Source organism: Cherax quadricarinatus, chromosome 6 (genome assembly GCF_038502225.1).
Source record: "Cherax quadricarinatus isolate ZL_2023a chromosome 6, ASM3850222v1, whole genome shotgun sequence".
Taxonomy (NCBI): domain Eukaryota; kingdom Metazoa; phylum Arthropoda; class Malacostraca; order Decapoda; family Parastacidae; genus Cherax; species Cherax quadricarinatus.
The window spans coordinates 18,851,801-18,874,033 of record NC_091297.1 but is presented as its reverse complement, the minus strand read 5'-3'; the positions used below and the strand labels follow the sequence as shown (position 1 = coordinate 18,874,033).

Sequence of the window (22,233 nt, the reverse complement as noted above, 5' to 3'; positions counted from 1 at the left end):
GTAAAAATTATAGAGGAATGAGTTTACTGAGTATACCAGGAAAAGTGTACAGTAGGGCTATTATTGAAAGAATTAGAGGCAAGACAGAATGTAGGGTTGCAGATGAGCAAGGAGGTTTTAGAGTGGATAGGGGATGTGTAGATCAAATGTTTACATTGAAGCATATATGTGAACAGTATTTAGATAAAGGTAGGGAAGTTTTTATTACATTTATGGATTTAGAAAAGGCATATGATAGAGTGGATAAGGGAGCAATGTGGCAGATGTTACAAGTATATGGAGTAGGTAGTAAGTTACTAAATGCTGTAAAGAGTTTTTATGAGGATAGTGAGGCTCAGGTTAAGGTGCGTAGAAGAGAGGGAGACTATTTCCCGGTAAAAGTAGGTCTTAGACAGGGATGTGTAATGTCACCATGGTTGTTTAATATAAAGTATTTATAGATATGGATTTAGAAAAGGCATATGATAGAGTGTATAGAGGAGCAATGTGGCAGATGTTGCAAGTATATGGAAGAGGTGGTAAGTTACTAAATGCTGTTAAGAGTTTTTATGAGGATAGTGAGGCTCAGGTTAGGGTGTGTAGAAGAGAGGGAAAATACTTCCCAGTAAAAGTAGGTCTTAGACAGGGATGTGTAATGTCACCATGGTTGTTTAATATATTTATAGATGGGGTTGTAAAAGAAGTAAATGCTAGGGTGTTCGGGATAGGGGTGGGGTTAAATTATGGGGAATCAAATTCAAAATGGGAATTGACACAGTTACTTTTTGCTGATGATACTGTGCTTATGGGAGATTCTAAAGAAAAATTGCAGAGGTTAGTGGATGAGTTTGAGAATGTGTGTAAAGGTAGAAAGTTGAAAGTGAACATAGAAAAGAGTAATGTTATGAGGGTATCAAATGATTTAGATAAAGAAAAATTGGATATCAAATTGGGGAGGAGGAGTATGGAAAAAATGAATGTTTTCAGATACTTGGGAGTTGACGTGTTGGCGGATGGATTTATGAAGGATGAGGTTAATCATAGAATTGATGAGGGAAAAAAGGTGAGTGGTGTGTTGAGGTATATGTGGAGTCAAAAAACGTTATCTATGGAGGCAAAGAAGGGAATGTATGAAAGTATAGTAGTACCAACACTCTTATATGGATGTGAAGCTTGGGTGGTAAATGCAGCAGCGAGGAGACGGTTGAAGGCAGTGGAGATGTCCTGTCTAAGGGCAATGTGTGGTGTAAATATTATGCAGAAAATTCGGAGTGTGGAAATTAGGAGAAGGTGTGGAGTTAATAAAAGCATTAGTCAGAGAGCAGAAGAGGGGTTGTTGAGGTGGGTTGGTTATTTAGAGAGAATGGATCAAAGTAGAATGACATGGAAAGCATATAAATCTATAGGTGAAGGAAGGAGGGGTAGGGGTCGTCCTCGAAAGGGTTGGAAAGAGGGGGTAAAGGAGGTTTTGTGGGCGAGGGGCTTGGACTTCCAGCAAGCGTGCATGAGCGTGTTAGATATGAATGAATGGAGACGAATGATACTTGGGACCTGACGATCTGTTGGAGTGTGAGCAGGGTAATATTTAGTGAAGGGATTCAGGGAAACCGGTTATTTTCATATAGTCGGACTTGAGTCCTGGAAATGGGAAGTACAGTGCCTGCACTATATTTAAACTAGGGGTTTGGGATATTGGCAGTTTGGAGGGATATTTGTGTATCTTTATACGTATATGCTTCTAAACTGTTGTATTCTGAGCATCTCTGCAAAAACAGTGATAATGTGTGAGTGTGGTGAAAGTGTTGAATGATGATGAAAGTATTTTCTTTTTGGGGATTTTCTTTCTTTTTTGGGTCACCCTGCCTCGGTGGGAGATGGCCGACTTGTTGAAAGAAAAAAAAAAAATTTATAGATGGGGTTGTAAAAGAAGTAAATGCTAGGGTGTTAGGGAGAGGAGTGGGATTAAATTATGGGGAATCAAATACAAAATGGGAATTGACACAGTTACTTTTTGCTGATGATACTGTGCTTATGGGAGATTCTAAAGAAAAATTGCAAAGGTTAGTGGAGGAGTTTGGGAGTGTGTGTAAAGGTAGAAAGTTGAAAGTGAACATAGAAAAGAGTAAGGTGATGAGGGTATCAAATGATTTAGATAAAGAAAAATTGGATGTCAAATTGAGGAGGAGGAGTATCGAAAAAGTGAATGTTTTCAGGTATTAGGGAGTTGACGTGTCAGCGGATGGATTTATGAAGGATGAGGTTAACCCTTTCAGGGTCCAAGGCCCAAATCTGGAGTCACGCACCAGTGTCCAAGAATTTTCAAAAAAAAAATTTGTTATTTTTTCTTATGAAATCGTAGAGAATCTTTTTGTGAAGGTAATAAAACAAAAAGTAGGAAATTTGGTGGAAAATTGACGAAATTATGCTCTCGCGAATTTTGATGTGTCAGCGATATTTACGAATCAGCAATTTTGCCGACTTTGACTCCCATTTTAGGCCAATTACCTTATTCCAATCAACCAAATTCTTAGCTATTTCACTAGTATTACTTCTATTCTATCGATTGAGCACAAGAAATCGCCAAGTCAACTGTTTCAACTACAAAATAAAGTGATCGGAAATTGTTAATTTGGCCAATTTAACACAAAGTTCAAAATATTCCAATTTCAAAATAGGGTCCAGAATAAACAATGTAGGCATTCCTGGCACTAAACTAACATTTCCTCTGTTCATTACTTATGTTTTGAGGCTTTACAAATAAATTCCATTTTGATTTTTTATTCACATAATGAATTTTTATTCACACCAAAAAATAGAAGATTTACTGTTATTCAATACTGTAATAATTGTATAAATATCATCACCATATTTGTGAATGTATATTAGACCCACCAGCTGACGTGTATTAGATGTGTGAGGTCGTTTGTTTACTCTTGAATATCGGCAAAAATTTAACATTTCCGATACTTTGAGCTCAGTTTCAAGCCATTTCCAATGCTAAAACCAATCAAAATCATCTCTATTTCTGTAATATGTCTTCCATTCTATCAAATGAGACCAAGAAATCGCAAATACAACTATAAAAAACATACGAAAAAACACTGCAAAGTTGCTGTTTTAATCGAAAAATCATGATTTCATTTTTTTTCTCTCATTATACACAGTGTGCTGCAGGATCTGTTTTATGTGGTCAGTGGTCAGTCGTCAGTGGTCAGTGGTCAGTCGTCACGTGAGGTCACAGACCCTGAGCTGCTTTGGGGATTAGCGTGGACGGTTACAAAGCATGGCTTGCTTCTGCAGTGTTTTAAAAACTGAGTTTGGAGAGTTGAAGGAGGAGGTCTTGCTTCTCCAGGAGGAGATTAGGAGGCTGAAGGTCCACCTCAATGGGCCTGGGAGAGAGTGTGAGGTGGTTGGAGATGTGGGGAATGAGGCTTCTAGCAGTGAGGTGCAGTCTGTCTCTCACTGTGAGGAGGCTGTAGGTGGGGAGGTAGCAACGGGTACCAGCAGTGAGGTGCAGCCCAGCACCTGCTACAAGTGGCGAGTTGTTCACAGTAATGGGAGGCGCATCAGAGTAAGGAAAGTTAAGAGTGAAGATCTGAAGGTAGGAAATCGCTTCTCTGTTCTCCAGGATGAATGTACTTCAGTGGCCAGTGAAGGTAAGGGTACTACTGCCCCTGCTAATGAAGGTAAGCGCATTCTTGTGGTTGGTGACTCTCAGGTAAGATATGTTGACCGTGCTTTTTGTAATAGGAATAAGAAGATGAGAGATAGAGTGTGCTTCCCTGGAGCTGGTGTTGGGGACATTGTCAACAGACTGGATAATATCATGTCAGGTAATGGGAACAAGCCCATTATCTGTCTCAGTGCTGGTGGAAATGATATTGGGAAGGGTAGGAGAGAAGAGCTGCTAGATAAGTACAGGTCAGCTATAGATTTCATTAAGTCTAAGGGAGGGATCCCAATCATATGTAGCATCTTGCCTAGAAGGGGAGTAGGAAATGAATGGTTGTCTAGGGCAATTGGTGTAAATTGCTGGCTAGACAGATACTGCAAGGAACTTGCAATCCCATTCATTGACAACTGGAACAACTTTTATGGCAAACATGATATGTATGCAAGGGATGGGGTTCATCTCTCTGGGGCAGGGGTGGTAGCACTTGCAGACTCGATTGAGAAGGCCATTGGTGAAATGCCTATGATTTTAAACTGATGGAAGATAGAGGTATGGGTGTGTGTGGGAAACAAGCAGGTTGCAACACTAGGGTTGGAAACAGTAAATGTATAAAAGGCATTCAGCATGAAGTTATAAATAAAGACAATAGAACAGGTCAGAAAACAAAGGGGGACAGCAGAGGGCAGCAAGGGACTAGCTCCCTTAAGGTTTACTATACTAATAGCAGGAGTGTTAGAAATAAGATAGATGAGCTAAGATTAATTGCAAGTGCAGGAAACATAGATATTATTGCTATAACAGAGACCTGGCTCAATCTGAAAGATAGAGAGATGCCCTCTGAATGTCACATACAAGGCTATAAATTATTCCACACTGACAGGGTCAACAGGAAAGGTGGTGGAGTAGCGATGTATGTCAGAGACAATTTAAATTGTTGTGTTAGACAAGATATTAAATTAGAAGCGTCAGCCACTGAATCTGTTTGGTTACAGCTTCTCGAGGGCCGAGAAAAACTAATTTTGGGTGTGATTTACAGGGCCCCAAATCTTGATAGGGAGTGCAGTAAACTTCTATGGGACGAAATTCGTAAGGCATCTACATACGAAAATGTTGTGCTAATGGGAGATTTCAACTATAGACAGATTGACTGGAGCAATTTGACAGGAAATTTAGAGTCGGGTGACTTTCTTGATACGATCCAGGATTGTTTTTTAAAACAGTTTGTGACAGAGCCAACTAGGGGAAATAACCTCCTTGACTTGGTTCTTGCCAGTAGGGAAACACTAATTAATAATCTTGAGGTTAATGATGAGCTTGGGGAGAGTGATCACAAATCACTCAGTTTTAACATATCATGGAATTCCCCTAATAATGGCAATCAAGTCTCCGTCCCTGACTTTCGCTTGGCTGATTTCATAGGACTGAAAAATTACTTAGGTGGGCTGAACTGGAATGACCTGACTAGGGGTCAGGTAGGTGGTGATGGTTGCCGATATGATGCTTTCCAGGGCATAGTTCTAGCTGCTCAGTCAAATTATGTTCCAAATAGGGAAATCAGATCAAACAAAAATGATCCTAAATGGATGAACAATAGATTAAAATATCTGATTGGTCAAAAGAGAGGCATATATAGGCAAATCAAAAGAGGAGAGGGGCAATTAAGAAATCGATATATTCAGTTAAAGAGAGAAATAAAAAAGGGAATTAGAAAAGCAAAAAGAGATTATGAGGTTAAAGTTGCAAGAGAATCGAAGACTAACCCAAAAGGATTCTTTCAGGTATACAGAAGTAAGATCAGGGACAAGATAGGCCCACTCAAAAGTTCCTCGGGTCAGCTCACTGACAGTGATAAGGAAATGTGTAGAATTTTTAACACATACTTCCTCTCAGTTTTTACACAGGAGGATACCAGTGATATTCCAGTAATGATAAATTATGTAGAACAGGACGATAATAAACTGTGCACTATTAGGGTCACAAGTGACATGGTCCTTAGGCAAATAGATAAATTAAAACCTAACAAATCCCCAGGCCCTGATGAACTGTATGCAAGGGTTCTAAAGGAATGTAAAGAGGAGCTTAGCACACCTTTGGCTAATCTTTTCAACATATCACTACAAACTGGCATGGTGCCAGATAAGTGGAAAATGGCAAATGTGATACCTATTTTCAAAACAGGTGACAGGTCCTTAGCTTCGAACTATAGACCAATAAGCCTAACCTCCATAGTGGGAAAATTTATGGAATCAATAATTGCCGAGGCAGTTCGTAGCCACCTTGAAAAGCATAAATTAATCAACGAATCTCAGCATGGTTTTACAAAGGGACGTTCCTGCCTTACGAATTTATTAACTTTTTTCACTAAGGTATTTGAGGAGGTAGATCATGGTAACGAATATGATATTGTGTATATGGACTTCAGTAAGGCTTTTGACAGGGTCCCACATCAGAGACTATTGAGGAAAATTAAAGCACATGGAATAGGAGGAGAAATTTTTTCCTGGATAGAGGCATGGTTGACAAATAGGCAGCAGAGAGTTTGCATAAATGGGGAGAAATCAGAGTGGGGAAGCGTCACGAGCGGTGTTCCACAGGGGTCAGTGTTGGGCCCCCTGCTGTTCACAATCTACATAAACGACATAGATGAGGGCATAAAGAGCGACATCGGCAAGTTTGCCGATGACACCAAAATAGGCCGTCGAATTCATTCTGACGAGGACATTCGAGCACTCCAGGAAGATTTGAATAGACTGATGCAGTGGTCGGAGAAGTGGCAGATGCAGTTTAATATAAACAAATGCAAAGTTCTAAATGTTGGACAGGACAATAACCATGCCACATATAAACTAAATAATGTAGATCTTAATATTACGGATTGCGAAAAAGATTTAGGAGTTCTGGTTAGCAGTAATCTGAAACCAAGACAACAGTGCATAAGTGTTCGCAATAAAGCTAATAGAATCCTTGGCTTCATATCAAGAAGCATAAATAATAGGAGTCCTCAGGTTGTTCTTCAACTCTATACATCCTTGGTTAGGCCTCATTTAGATTATGCTGCGCAGTTTTGGTCACCGTATTACAGAATGGATATAAATTCTCTGGAAAATGTACAAAGGAGGATGACAAAGATGATCCCATGTATCAGAAACCTTCCCTATGAGGATAGACTAAGGGCCCTGAAACTGCACTCTCTAGAAAGACGTAGAATTAGGGGGGATATGATTGAGGTTTATAAGTGGAAGACAGGAATAAATAAAGGGGATGTAAATAGTGTGCTGAAAATATCTAGCCTAGACAGGACTCGCAGCAATGGTTTTAAGTTGGAAAAATTCAGATTCAGGAGGGATATAGGAAAGTACTGGTTTGGTAATAGAGTTGTGGATGAGTGGAACAAACTCCCAAGTACCGTTATAGAGGCCAGAACGTTGTGTAGCTTTAAAAATAGGTTGGATAAATACATGAGTAGATGTGGGTGGGTGTGAGTTAGACCTGATAGCTTGTGCTAACAGGTCGGTTGCCGTGTTCCTCCCTTAAGTCAATGTGACCTGACCTGACTAGGTTGGGTGCATTGGCTTAAGCCGGTAGGGACTTGGACCTGCCTCGCATGGGCCAGTAGGCCTTCTGCAGTGTTCCTTCGTTCTTATGTTCTTATGTTCTTATGTGGTGCACACATACCACATAGATGTATTCTCTCATATCTAGGCCCAAATGTACCACTCACAGTTTATCAGAGTGAGCTGAGCTCATGGCGTAGATCTACGGTTTGGACACTCACCATAAAGCCGTAGATCTACGGGACGGACCCTGAAAGGGTTAATCATAGAATTGATGAAAGTAAAAATGTGAATGCTGCGTTGAGGTATATGTGGAGACAAAAAACGTTATCTATGAAGGCAAAGAAGGGAATGTATGAAAGTATAGTAGTACCAACACTCTTATATGGTTGTGAAGCTTGGGTTGTAAATGCCGCAGCGAGTAGGCGGTTGGAGGCAGTGGGGATGTGAATATTATGTGGTGTGAATATTATGCAGAAAATTCGGAGTGTGGAAATTAGGAGAAGGTGTGGAGTTAATAAAAGTATTAGTCAGGGGGCTGAAGAGGGGTTGTTGAGGTGGGTTGGTCATTTAGAGGGAATGGATCAAAGTAGAATGACATGGAGAGCGTATAAATCTGTAGAAGAAGGAAGATGGGGTAGGGGTCGTCCTCGAAAAGGTTGGAGGGAGGGGGTAAAGGAGGTTTTGTGGGTGAGGGGCTTGGACTTCCAGCAAGTGTGCATGAGCATGTTAGATAGGAGTGAATGGAGACGAATGGTATTTGGTACCTGACGAGCTGTTGGAGTGTGAGCAGGGTAATATTTAGTGAAGGGATTCAGGGAAACCGGTTATTTTTATATAGCCGGACTTGAGTCCTGGAAATGGGAAGTACAGTGCCTGCACTTTAAAGGAGGGGTTTGGGATAATGGCAGTTTGGAGGGATATGTTGTGTATCTTTATACGTATATGCTTCTAACTGTTGTATTCTGAGCACCTCTGCAAAAACAGTGATTATGTGCGAGTGAGGTGAAAGTGTTGAATGATGATGAAAGTATTTTCTTTTTGGGGATTTTCTTTCTTTTTTGGGTCACCCTGCCTCTGTGGGAGACGGCCGACTCGTTGAAAAAAAAAAAAAAGAAAATTGACTGTGAGTGAGAATGAGCATTACATTCCTGAAACATCACTGTTTAATCTAATTTAAAACCAACTAATCTGATGACGATAGGGAAACTGTGATTTTGTGTATAAGGCAAGGAGGAATAACATCTTGTAGGAGTGAGGAAGAGTCAGTTGTGATTGTGGGGGAAGTTCGTGAGGCAGTGGGTAGAATGAAAGGGGGTAAGGCAGCTGGGATTGATGGGATAAAGATAGAAATGTTAAAAGCAGGTGGGGATATAGTTTTGGAGTGGTTGATGGAAGAGGGTAAGGTACCTAGGGATTGGCAGAGAGCATGCATAGTTCCTTTGTATAAAGGCAAAGGGGATAAAAGTGTGTGTAGAAATTATAGGGGAATAAATCTGTTAGGTATACCTGGTAAAGTGTATGGTAGAGTTATTATTGAAAGAATTAAGAGTAAGATGGAGAATAGGATAGCAGATGAACAAGGAGGCTTTAGGAAAGGTAGGGGGTGTGTGGACCAGGTGTTTACAGTGAAACATGTAAGTGAACAGTATTTAGATAAGGCTAAAGAGGTTTTTGTGGCATTTATGGATTTGGAAAAGGTGTATGACAGGGTGGATAGGGGGGCAATGTGGCAGATGTTGCAGATGTATGGTATAGGAGGTAGGTTACTGAAAGCAGTGAAGAGTTTTTACGAGGATAGTGATGCTCAAGTTAGAGTAGAGTATGTTGGAAAGAGGGAGATTATTTCTCAGTAAAAGTAGGCCTTAGACAAGGATGTGTGATGTCTCCGTGGTTGTTCAATATATTTATAGATGGGGTTGTAAGAGAAGTAAATGCTAGGGCCTTGGCAAGAGGTGTGGAGTTAAAAGATAAAGAATCACACATAAAGTGGGAGTTGTCACAGTTGCTCTTCGCTGATGACACTGTGCTCTTGGGTGATTCTGAAGGGAAGTTGCAGAGGTTGGTGGATGAATTTGGTAGGGTATGTAAAAGAAGAAAATTGAAAGTGAATACAGGAAAGAGTAAGGTTATGAGGATAACAAAAAGATTAGGTGATGAAAAATTGGATATCAGATTGGAGGGAGAGAGTGTGGAGGAGGTGAATGTATTCAGATATTTGGAAGTGGACGTGTCATAGGATGGATCTGTGAAAAATGAGGTGAACCATAGAATTGATGAGGGAAAAAGGGTGAGCGGTGCACTTAGGAGTCTGTGGAGACAAAGAACTTTGTCCTTGGAAGCAAAGAGGGGAATGTATGAGAGTATAGTTTTACCAATGCTCATGTATGGGTGTGAAGCATTGGTGATGAATGTTGCAGCAAGGAGAAGGCTGGAGGCAGTGGAGATGTCATGTCTGAGGGCAATGTGCGGTGTGAATATAATGCAGAGAATTCGTAGTTTGGAAGTTAGGAGGTGCGGGATTACCAAAACTGTTGTCCAGAGGGCTGAGGAAGGGTTGTTGAGGTGGTTCGGACATGTAGAGAGAATGGAGCGAAACAGAATGACTTCAAGAGTGTATCAGTCTGTAGTAGAAGGAAGGGCGGGGTAGGGGTCGGCCTAGGAAAGGTTGGAGGGAGGGGGTAAAGGAGGTTTTGTGTGCGAGGGGCTTCGACTTCCAGCGGGCATGCGTGAGCGTGTTTGATAGGAGTGAATGGAGGCAAATGGTTTTTAATACTTGACGTGCTGTTGGAGTGTGAGCAAAGTAACATTTATGAAGGGATTCAGGGAAACCGGCAGGCCAGACTTGAGTCCTGGAGATGGGAGGTACAGTGTCTGCACTCTGAAGGAGGGGTGTTAATGTTGCAGTTGAAAAACTGTAGTGTAAAGCACCCTTCTGGCAAGACAGTGATGGAGTGAATGATGGTGAAAGTTTTTCTTTTTCGAGCCACCCTGCCTTGGTGGGAATCGGCCAGTGTGTTAATAAAAAAAATAATAGTACCTCAAAAACCCTGGCGCGTAAGCCGTACTAGTACGTCCGAAACCCTGAAAGGGTTAAAGAGTTGAGCAATCATCAAGCATAATTTACAATATGAAGTACAGTGGAAACCCGAGATTCAAACTTAATCCGTTCCAGGAGCTAGTTCTAAAGTCAAAATGTTCGAAAGGCGAAGCAATATTTCCCATAAGAAATAATGGAAATACAATTAATCCGTTCCAGAAACCCAAAAATATTCACAAAAAAATACATTTTTTATAGAGATTACATTATAGTTTTACATACACACAACAAACATACATAGTACAATCAGTAATGCATTAATAAAAATTTAAATAAGCATATAAAATAACATTTTTACTTACCTTTATTGAAGATTGGTGATGGCATCTGGAAGATAGGGAGGAGGAGTGAGGGAGCACTTAGTGTTTGGAAGGGAAATCCCCTTCCAAAAAGACTTTAGGTAACAAGGCCTTTTCTGGGGTTACTGTTTCAGCTTGGTCAGGGTGATACTTTTCAACAAAAGTTTGCAACTCGTTCCACTTTGCACACATGTCCTTAATCACTGAAGAAGGCACCTCCTTCATGCCCTTTTCCTCCTCCTCTGAAGCAATTTCCTGAGCTGTGGTCTGATACTGTTCCAGATGAAACTCTTCCAGCTCTTCAGTGGTTAACTTTTCCCTGTGGTCCTCCACCAATTCTTCCACATCCTCGCCGCTCACCTCCAACCCCATGGACTTGCCCAATGCCACAATACCTTCCACAACAGGCAGAGGGTCAGCAGGGTCAGGGTCAGCCTCAAACCCTTCAAAATCCCTCTTTTGGACACAATCTGGCCACAATTGTCTCCAAGCAGAGTTCAAAGTCCTGGAAGTCACTCCCTCCCAAGCCTTACTTATAAGGCTTATGCAGGTGTAGATACTGAAGTAATTCCTCCAGAACTCTCTTAGGGTCAGCCTAATGTTTGAGGTCACTTCAAAGCACTTTTCACACTGCTTTTGTGTAGAGTTTTTTGAAGTTAGAAATGACCTGCTGGTTCATGGGCTGGATGAGAGGAGTGGTGTTAGGAGGCAAGAACTTCACTGTGATGAAACTGTAGTCCCTAGACAGTAGGTCTGCCAAGTTTGGAGGATGTGCAGGAGCATTGTCCAGTAACAGGAGGCACTGGAGTGGCAAATTATTTTCTAGGAGGTATTTTTTCACACTGGGGCCAAACACCTCATGGACCCACTTCTTGAAAATTTGCCTGGTGACCCATGCCTTATTATTTGCTTTCCACAAGACACATAACTTGTTTGTAATGACATTGTTTTTCTTAAACACACTGGAATTTTCTGAGTGATACACCAGTAAAGGCTTCACTTTAAAATCCCCACTAGCATTAGCACAGAACAAAAGAGTTAGCCTGTCTTTCATTGGCTTGTGTCCTGACAGTGCCTTTACCTTCCCTGTGATGTAGGTGCTCTTTGGCATTTTCTTCCAAAAGAGGCCTGTTTTGTCATAGTTGAACACTGGTTGAGGTTTGAATTTTTCAGTGTCTACGTACCCCCTTAAGTTCGTGCACAAATTTTTCAGCAGCCCTTTTGTCTGAACTGGCTGCCTCACCATGCCTTACAACATTGTGTATGCCACTATGCTTCTTAAATCTGTCAAACCAGCCTCTCCAGGCCTTAAATTCACTATCAGCACTGGTTCTAGGAGTTTTCTTGATAAGATCGGCATGCAACTGCCTTGCCTTTTCACAAATAATTGTCTCAGTAATACTATCCCCCGTCATAACTTTATCCTTGATCCACACCAGCAACAACTTCTCAACATGATCACCTGTCTGTGGTCTATTTTTGGTTAGTATATCAACACCTTTTGCAACATCAGCTTCCTTGATTTGTTCTTTCTTTGCCAGGATAGAAGCGATGTTTGACTTGTTTTTCCCGTACATCCTGGCAAGCTCAAGTCGCACACCACTCTCATACTTTTGTATTATTTCCTTCTACATGTCTATGGTGTTTCTCAGTTTCTCTACCACAGAGGTACCACTAGCAAGTTTCTTTGGCCCCATGGTAGCTTATTTCACAGTTGCACAAGCACCAAACACAATGAATTAATAGTGAAATGTTTGAATGAGTGCTCAGGTTAGAGTTCACTCAAGCATCAACAAAGCCAGACTGGCTCACGATGCCTGCGCGGGGACACAGCCAGAGCAGGCGAGCGGACAGGTCCGGTACCCAGCGGTTCGATAGTCGGGACAAAATTGGTTCGGAAAAAGTGGTTGAACTCGAAACGTTCGATAGTCAATACATTTGAAACTAGGGGTTTCACTGTTGTACTACTTTTTCTACTACTACTACACCACCACTACTACTACTACTGCCGCCAATTTAATACTATTCACTGTTGTACTACTTTTTCTACTACTACTACACCACCACTACTACTACTACTGCCACCAATTTAATACTATTCACTCTTCTTGTTACGTTACTCCCCCATCCCTGTCCAGTCCCCCCCCCCATATATATATTCTGGATCCTTTCCTTCATGCTTCTGTGTGACTAGCTAATTCTTTCATTATCCATCACGTAGAGCTATGTCATTGATGCCAGGGTCCCTGTCGTAGTACTGTATCATAAGCTCAGCTCTTTCAGATAAGCTGTTAGTGGTAAATTTGGGCCTAGATGTGAAAGAATGGGTCTGTGAGGTGATTGTGCATCTTGCCCCATGCAGTGCATGATGGGAAAAAAAATGTGTGTTTGGCTTAAATTAGTGACTTTGCAGTGTTTTATTAGATGGTTTTTATGACTGTTGGCTGTTTCTGGGTATCATTTGATAGAATGTAAGGCATATAGCTGAAATAGAGATGATTTTGGTTGGTTTTAGGACTGAAAGTAGCTTTAAATCGAGCTTAAAGTAGCAGAAATGTACAGTGGAAACTCGGCTTATGAGTGCCCCACCATACAAGTTTTTCAGGATATGATCAGTCACTCGGTCAATTTTTTATTTCTGGATACAAGCAAAAATTCAGGATGTGAGCTTACCCCTCAACCAACTTTTTTTTTTAGACCTCCAGATCTTACAAAAATAAAAGTGAATATACAGTGGACCCTCTGTTTTCATGATTTTCAGTTATCACCAACTTTTTTTGTCAAAATATAGTCTCTGTTTTTGTTAATTCCCTCAGGTTTCATCAGAACTTTTCATTAATTCCTTCGACTTTCGTCGGAACAGATTAACCCTTTGACTGTTTCCGACGTATAAATACGTCTTACAAGCCAATGTTTCTGACGTATTTATACGCATAAATTCTAGCAGCTTCAAATCAAGCAGGAGAAAGCTGCTAGGCCCACATGTGAGAGAATGGGTCTCCATGGTCAGTGTGCACCATATAAAAAAAATCGGGGAGCCAGTGGTGCATTGTGGGAATGCCATTTCAGTTGTCATTTTTCAGCATGTCTAGTGGTAAGAAATATGTGATTCCCCAGCAAATCTGGGACTCTTCTCTTCCCAAGTGATGCTCTAACACAGATGGAAGTGTCAGTGAAGATCAATTTCATGATTTGGAGGAGTTTGAGACCAAAAGCAATGGAGGAGGAGGAGGGGGAGGAGGGGAGGAAGAGGAGGAGGAGGAGGAGGAGGAGGGAAGGAGGAGGAGGAGGAGGAGGAGGAGGAGGAGGAGGAGGAGGAGGAGGAGAAGAGGAGGAGGAGGAGGAAGAAGAAGATGTAATAATATTGTTCCCTTGAAGCAAGAAAAAAAAAAGTCCACCCCATGACAGTGACAAGATAAGGGGAGATAACATCTGATAAGAGCTGACTTTGATGAGCGTAAAGGAGGGTAATATTACATGACCATCGCCTCCCTTTGGTTTTGCTGGTACACAAACATTTCTGTCTGTCTATTTGTCTGTCTGTCAAGCTCCCTGTCTGTCCATCTAGCTCTCTGTCTCAGAGAGAGCCACAAGACTGTGTCATCACGTTTACTCACATCTTCAAGCAGAGTATAGCACTTTGTCTGGATTTCTTGGGTTATCCTAGGTAATTTACACTATGTATACTTGTATTTATGTGTACCTGTGAGACAGAGATAGGCAGACAGAAAGAGAGACAGATTGAAAGATATAGAATGAGGGAGAAAGATAATTAGATAGAATGGAGGAGGGGAAGCAGCATCCGACCCCATTGTTTTGACAGGGGTAGGGGTAGTGACTAATGAGACAATATGTCACTTTGACAGCTGCCGACTTTTGACTCAAAACAATTATAAGCCACACACTCGCACACAAGGAGGAGGAGGAGAAGGAGGAGAAGGAGGAGGAGGAGAAGGAGGAGAAGGAGGAGAAGGAGGAGGAGAAGGAGGAGGAGAAGGAGGAGGAGAAGAAGAAGGAGGAGAAGAAGAAGGAGGAGAAGAAGAAGGAGGAGAAGAAGAAGGAGGAGAAGAAGAAGGAGGAGAAGAAGAAGGAGGAGAAGAAGAAGGAGAAGAAGGAGAAGGAGGAGAAGAAGGAGGAGAAGAAGGAGGAGAAGAAGGAGGAGAAGAAGGAGGAGAAGAAGGAATAGAAGAAGAAGAAGAAGAAGAAGAAGAAGAAGAAGAAGAAGAAGAAGAAGAAGAAGAAGAATTGTTTGTTTGTTTGTTTGTTTGTTTGTTTGTTTGTTTTTGTAAACAAGTTTTGTAAACAATATATTGATAATTATGTTTGTGTGCTTATTGTGTTGTATACAACGAGTGTATATATATACATTGCACCTTACTTTGGTCTCATAGGCCACATAAGTTATGTGAAAAAATAAAATAGTGAAAAAAACAACAAACCTTCAAATACAAGTAAACTAAAGTTTACCGGGTGAGCGGCAGTCGCCGCTGTTGCCATACGCGGCTCATTTTCTGCAAACTTCACGGCTCTATATCTCGGTAAGTACCGATGGCAAAAAATTTTTTTTTGGACTAAAACACTCAGAAAAATAATCTTAACATTTTCATAAGAAAAAATAATTTTTTTTTTTTGAATATTTGGCGACATAGAATGACAGTTTCAGAGAGGGGCCTGAAACAGTCAAAGGGTTAATCACAAAGAACCAAGGGTCCACTGTATAATTGTAGCTCATTTTTGTGATGTATTATGTTGTTTTTACTGCTTAAGACTATAACTACAACAGAAATAATAATATTTCTTACCTTAAATTCTGGGTGCTGGTGTTTGTGGATGATTGTTGTGGTCCTACTGGGCTGAGGTGGATGGTAGAGGTTCTGGTACTGAAGTCAATGGTTGTACTGGAGTGTGCATAAATTCTATAATGGATTTTTGTTCTATTTTACCCAGCAGTACATTATACAACTGATGGTAAGGCATCAGCTGCTCTAGACACCATTTCAGGGTCCTCTTCAGTGAAAAAGTCTAACTTTAAGTCATTCAGTAAGTTAGTCAAGTCAGTCAGTCAGTCAGTCAAGTCTGTAAGTCATTCAGTCAAGTCAGTAAGTCATTCAGTCAAGTCAGTAAGTCAGCCAGTCAAGTCAGTCAGTTAGGTCAATCAAGTGAGTAAGTCATTCAGCAACACTGGTATACCTACTGGGTGTCATGATTGCTTGTCAGATACACAATACAGTTGACAAACACAGCTAGCTTGTAGGAGAGAAGTGGACCTGAACAGTAAGCTGGGATGGTGGTGTCTGGGATGGTGGGAGGTCTCCCCACTGACCCACAACAAGGTGGCCGCTTGATGTAGGGAATGGCCACCGCCACTTGTCACATAATGACGTATTTTATTCATCCTAAAGTATATATAAGGTTTCTATGTTATTTATATTGTTTATGTCATATTAAATGAATTGTGATAGATAAATAAGCTGTGGAGTTGATATTAGTGTCACATTCCTGCCTCCTGAAAGTAGGGATTCCACTGGAACGGATTAATCACATTTCAGTTAATTTAAATGAAGAAAATTGACTCAGCATATGAGCTGATCGGGATACGAGCAAGGTCACAGGACGGATTAAACTCCTAAGCCAAGGTTCCGATGTACAGTGGTTCCTCGCTTTTCGTAGTTCTCGGCAGTCGTAAATTTCACCAATCATAGGGGTATTTTCGTATAAACATGGACTCGCTTTTCATAGGTTGACTCGTGAATAGTAGTTCGTCCAGGACGCTTACGCACGGTGTGAGCAGGGGAGGCCTCCCTACCCAGCCAGTCTGGCATTGTTTACCAGTGAGTGAAGGTCCCCTCAAGTGCTCCTACGAAATATTTCATAATATTCCACTTATTTTAGTGCTTGCAAGTACTAAATAAGCTACCATGGCTCCAAAGAAAGCTCCTAGTGCCAAGCCTGTGGTAAAGAAGGTAAGAAATATGTACAGTGACAAAGTCTTGTACCATTTTAGGGAAGTGTTAAAGAGACGCCGGAAACAGAGCTCTCTCCACAGTTACTTTGCGAGACAGGACTAGAGTGACTCTCAAGGTGGTCCTAGTGGCATTAAGAAACAGAGAAGAGAAGCAACCCCAGAGAAGCAATTGGTACCTGAGGTGTTGCTGGAAGGGGATTCCCCTTCCAAACTGTAAACTATCCAATCTCTCTCCTCCTCCAGTCTCCCATACACTAAGAAGAATCTCCAATAAAGGTAAGTGTTATGCTGTTAATGTTTCATTCATCATTTCCCATTGTATTGTTTATGTACTACATGTATATTTCATGTAAAAAATTTTTTTGTTTTAATACTTCTGAGTGTCAGAAACGGATTAATTGTATTTACATTATTTCTTATGGGGAAAATTGATTCGCAAATCGTAAATTTCGTTTATAGTAGCTCCTCCAGGAACGGATTAATTACGAAAAACGAGGGACCACTGTATTCGATTTCTGCCAATATTCCATAGGATGGGTAAGGCCTTCCCTACAACTCCCAGTCTGTTTATGGATTTTTAATATGTCTGATTCAGTTATTGGGACACTGTAAATTATAAACAATCTTTCCTGGTTATATTTTATCATCTAAGAAATAGTGTAAATCGTCTATTTTTGTGTGAATGAGGATTCAAAGTGGAAAGCAAGTACAATATAGGGGAGGCCTGGGGATGTGACTAATAAACAGAGGAAATGTTTTAGTGTAAAATTGGCCAAATTACCAAATTCTGATCGCTTTATAGGGTAGTTGAATGGGCAGTGTCTTGTGCTCAGTCAGTAGAATAGCAGGCATACTAGCAAAATAGTTAAGAGTTTGGTCAATTGAAGCAATTGAATTGGCCTAAAATAGTACTGGGCAAAATCGCCAGGGCGTAAATTGCACCTAGACCACTATCTTTGTGCTTGCATAATTCCATGAGCTTTCCACCGAATTTCACACTTTTGGTCTCATTACCTTCAGGAAAAGATTCTCTACCTTTTCAGGAAGAAATTTTTTGGGGACATTGAGAGCTAATTTCATTTTGGAGGTCTGGATAGTGAAAGAGTAAATGGTCCATATTGGTCCAAAAATGCCGTTACTTGTTTCAGCATCCTGTGTGCAGGTTATTTGTGTATAGTCATCTTTTTGTCACCTCCAGAATAACCAGTATTCCTCTTGGATGCTACAGCTAATATCCAGGGATAAGACTGGGTGATGAAGGCATCCAACACTAATTGATAAACACAAGAGTCATTACTACACATGGCACCTCTAAAAACCAGCTAGTGGCATTTGTGTCAGTCCGGTTGAAGGAGAGAGGTGTGGTGCCTCCTCTCAAAATAAAATAATTACTGTAATATGGTGGCTAAATTGATCTTTTCCTGCTCTATAGTGTTCACTACCAATCCTTTTCCTGTGCTGTATTTTTTCCACTACAGTTTCTCAATATTGCTAAGACAATCTTGCACAGTCAGATTGCATTCTAACTGATGATCTATTGTATTTTCATGATACTTGTGTGTGTGCATCCGTCTGTCTGTGTTTTTGTTTATTTTTGTCACTGTGTATACTTCTTTCTTTCAACACACCGGCCATATCCCACCGAGGCATGGTGGCCCAAAAGGAAAACCAAAAGTTTCTCCTTTCACATTTAGTAATATATACAGGAGAAGAGGTTACTAGTCCCTTGCTCCTGGCATTTTAGTCGCCTCTTACGACACGCATGGCTTACGGAGGAAGAATTCTGTTCCACTTCCCCATGGAGATAAGAGGAAATAAACAAGAACAAGAACTAGAAAGAAAACAGCAGAAAACTCAGAGGGGTAATACAGGACCACGTACAAGTCATCGTGCAAAACAATGAAATCAAAGAAACACGTTTGTTAGGAAAACCAGGAAATAAACACAGTATAATGATCAGACTTCATTCATACGATAAAAGAAAGGACCTAATTAAATCAGCAATTACAATGAAAAATGGAGTGTACATAAATGAGTGTCTAACAAGAAAACATCAAAACCTTCTGTTCAGGCTGAGAAAACTCAAACAGGAAAACAAAATACATCAGTGTTTCACGCGAGATGGGAAAATACTAGTAAGGAAAACATCAACAGGACAACAATATACTATCTCAAACGAACATGATTTCTCTACCTTCCTTAGAAAAGCTGTCATTTCTGTAACAGATTTGATAAGTGCCCTTAATACATATATACGTGTGGTGCATATAGTGTACCTTACTATTATATTGTGCATTATTATTTTTATTATTTTTTTCATCACAAGCTAATGCTAACTACCTCCAATACTTTTTTACTTCTTTCTTACTGCTATTAATTGCTCATAATTTTATGTTACAAGTCAAATCTTACTCCAAATTAATATTATTCATTGTTCTTACCTGTCCATTTAATTTTGTTTATCACTACTTGTTTTTTTAGTCACTTTTTATTGTGTGTGCAATTAGTGTATATTCCAATTACTTTTTTGCAAGTACCAAAACTATCTTTTGCTAGCTAGTACCAACTACCTCATTTTTTTTTTACTTTTTATTGTGCAATAAACTGCTCAACTTATTTAATATTACAAATCAGATCTTACTCCTAAACCAATATTATTTCATAGTGACTATCTGTCCATTTAACTTGTTTACCATTACTTAATTGTAGTCCCTTATATATTTTTTTTCCTTTATTTTAGCTTTATATAACTACCTTAGTTCATATATTCACAATTGTTAAAATAATCAAGGTGCTATTCTCAGGTGCTAAAGTTAATAAGTTCACTATTTTGCCATTATACTCCAAAGCTCATTTATTTGATTACCACTTTATTGTTCACCACAACTTATATTAGTCCCTTTTATATTATAATTTTATATTATAATTCTAACTTTAAAGAATTACCTTTAAAGTACTACCTACTATCATATTCCCAAGCTCCATTATTTGATCATCACTTTATTTGTTCACCACAAATTATTTTAGTCCCTTTTATATTGTCTCCTTTATTTTAGCTTTAAAAACTACCTTAGCTCATTATTTTTACATTTGTTAAATAATTCAGGTGTTTTTTTTTTTTTTTTTTTTTTTTTTTTTTAGCTTTAGAATATTTACTTTATTTTTTACTTAATTCTAACTATAGATTCACTACAAATCTTATGATTACAAGCATTGATCCTGATACCAACCTCTTATTTAATGACTTAAATGATTCAAACAGTTACTGTAATTACTACACAGCAGAACAATCAAAGGCACTTCTCAGAGCCAACAACAATATAACTATCTTTAACTACAATATCAGATCTTTAAGCAAGCATTATGATGACCTCCTAGCATTACTAAATTCCTTGCATGCCAATATGTCCATCATTACACTAACTGAAACCTGGCTAAAGCCTGATACTACAGATGTCTATGCCATTCCTGGTTACACAGCCATACACAACTGTAGGCCAGACCAACAAGGGGGTGGCACTGCTATTTACTACTCAGACCAACTAGAATGTATCACTAATACTTGCACAAGGGATGAACATGGGGAATATATAATAGCTAAATTCAAATCCAAATACCTACAAAAACCTCTCACAGTGATAAACATCTACAGAGTTCCACAATCAAACATTAGCCAATTTAGTCAAAACCTAGGAAGTATGATAACTGATGCACGCATGAACAAAGATCACTTACTACTCTCAGGTGACTTCAATATAAATCTCCTGCAAGACCAGGACCCACACGTTACTGAATTTACAAACACAATGAGTAACTGCATGTTGCTACCAACAGTAACAAAACCTACAAGAGTTACAGAGACTAGTGTTTCCCTACTTGACCACATCTGGACCAACACCATATCCCCTTTAAAATCAGGCATAATTACTGATAATACCACAGACCACTACCCTACTTTCCTCATAACAACTCTTGGTAAAATACCCCAAGACACTACTAAAGTCACCTTCAGACTTCACAATGAGGCAGCCATTAATAACTCAATGATTTCTTCTCCACTATAGGTCAAAACCTTGCCAATAAAATCCCAAGCTCAGATACCCCACCAAATGACTACCTCACTGGCAACTACCCGAACACACTGTTTCTAGCTCCGACTAACCCATACGAAGTCTCCCTTATTATCAACGCACTGAAAAACAAGGCAGGAGATTTAAATACCTTACCACCCTTTATATACAAAAAAGAGTCACAAGTACTATCACCAATCATTGCAACACTCTTTAACAAATCCATTGAATCCTCCACCTTCCCTGCAGTTCTCAAAATAGCAAGGGTCACCCCGATCCATAAAGGAGACCAAACAGAGTTGAATAACTATAGGCCAATATCCAATTTACACCCTCTCTCAAAAATCTTCGAAAAATTAATTCATAAACGAATCTACTCCTACCTCATCTCCCAAAACATTCTCAACCCCTGCCAATTTGGATTCAGGCCTAATAAAAATACTAATGATGCTATTATACACATGCTAGAACATATATACACTGCAATAGAGAAAAAAGAAGTCCCACTGGGGATCTTCAATGACTTACGTAAAGCTTTTGATACAGTTGACCATGACTTACTCCACGTAAAATTGTCACACTATGGTATTAGAGGGCACTCCCTCAACTACCTCAAGTCTTACCTCAGCAACAGAAGCCAATATGTGTACGCAAATGGGACAAGCTCTTCCGCACAACCAATTACAGTTGGTGTCCCACAGGGAAGTGTCCTTGGCCCTCTTCTCTTTCTCCTATACATAAATGACCTACTAAATGCTTCGCAATTACTCAAACCCACACTTTTTGCAGATGACACTACATACGTCTTCTCTCACCCGAGCCCAGTCACGCTAGCCAATACTGTAAACACCGAATTACAGAAAATATCCACCTGGATGAGGACTAACAAACTTACACTAAACATTGACAAAACCTACTTCATTCAGTTTGGTAACAGAGCTACAGATGTACCTCTTAACATAACGATAAACGGATCACCTATCACAAAGCTAACAGAGGGAAAATTCTTAGGAATCCACCTCGATAATAGACTCAAATTTCATACACATATACAACAAATTTCTAAGAAAATTTCCAAGACTGTAGGCATACTATCGAAGATACGGTACTATGTTCCACAGTCAGCCCTCCTGGCCCTTTATCACTCTCTTATTGACCCCTATCTCACCTATGGAATTTGTGCATGGGGCTCAACAACAATTAACCATCTCAGACCACTAATTACCCAACAAAAGGCTGCAGTTAGAATGATAACAAATTCTCACTACAGGCAACACACTCCACCAATATTCAAAACACTCAACCTACTCACCATACAAAACATCCATACTTATTATTGCACCTATTACATACATAGAACACTTAACTCTGATATTGACCCTCCCCTCAAACATCTCCTTGCCAACCTCAACAGAACACATGACCATAACACAAGGCACAGATCACTCTTTGATGTTCCTCGTGTCCATCTCACGCTATGCAAAAACTCAATGCACATAAAAGGCCCTAAAATCTGGAATTCATTACCTGTAAATATAAAAGAAACACTACCTGTTTATAAATTCAAGTCTCTTCTCAAAGTTCACTTACTCA

At 39.9% G+C, this 22,233-nt stretch overlaps 1 protein-coding gene across 6 annotated transcripts in view; it reads left to right on the top strand.

The window, feature by feature from the left end:
* LOC128692458 (transcription factor IIIA) overlaps positions 1–22,233 on the top strand; it is a 146,141-nt gene that overhangs the window by 67,142 nt on the left and 56,766 nt on the right. The gene's annotated exons all lie outside the window — the stretch shown is intronic.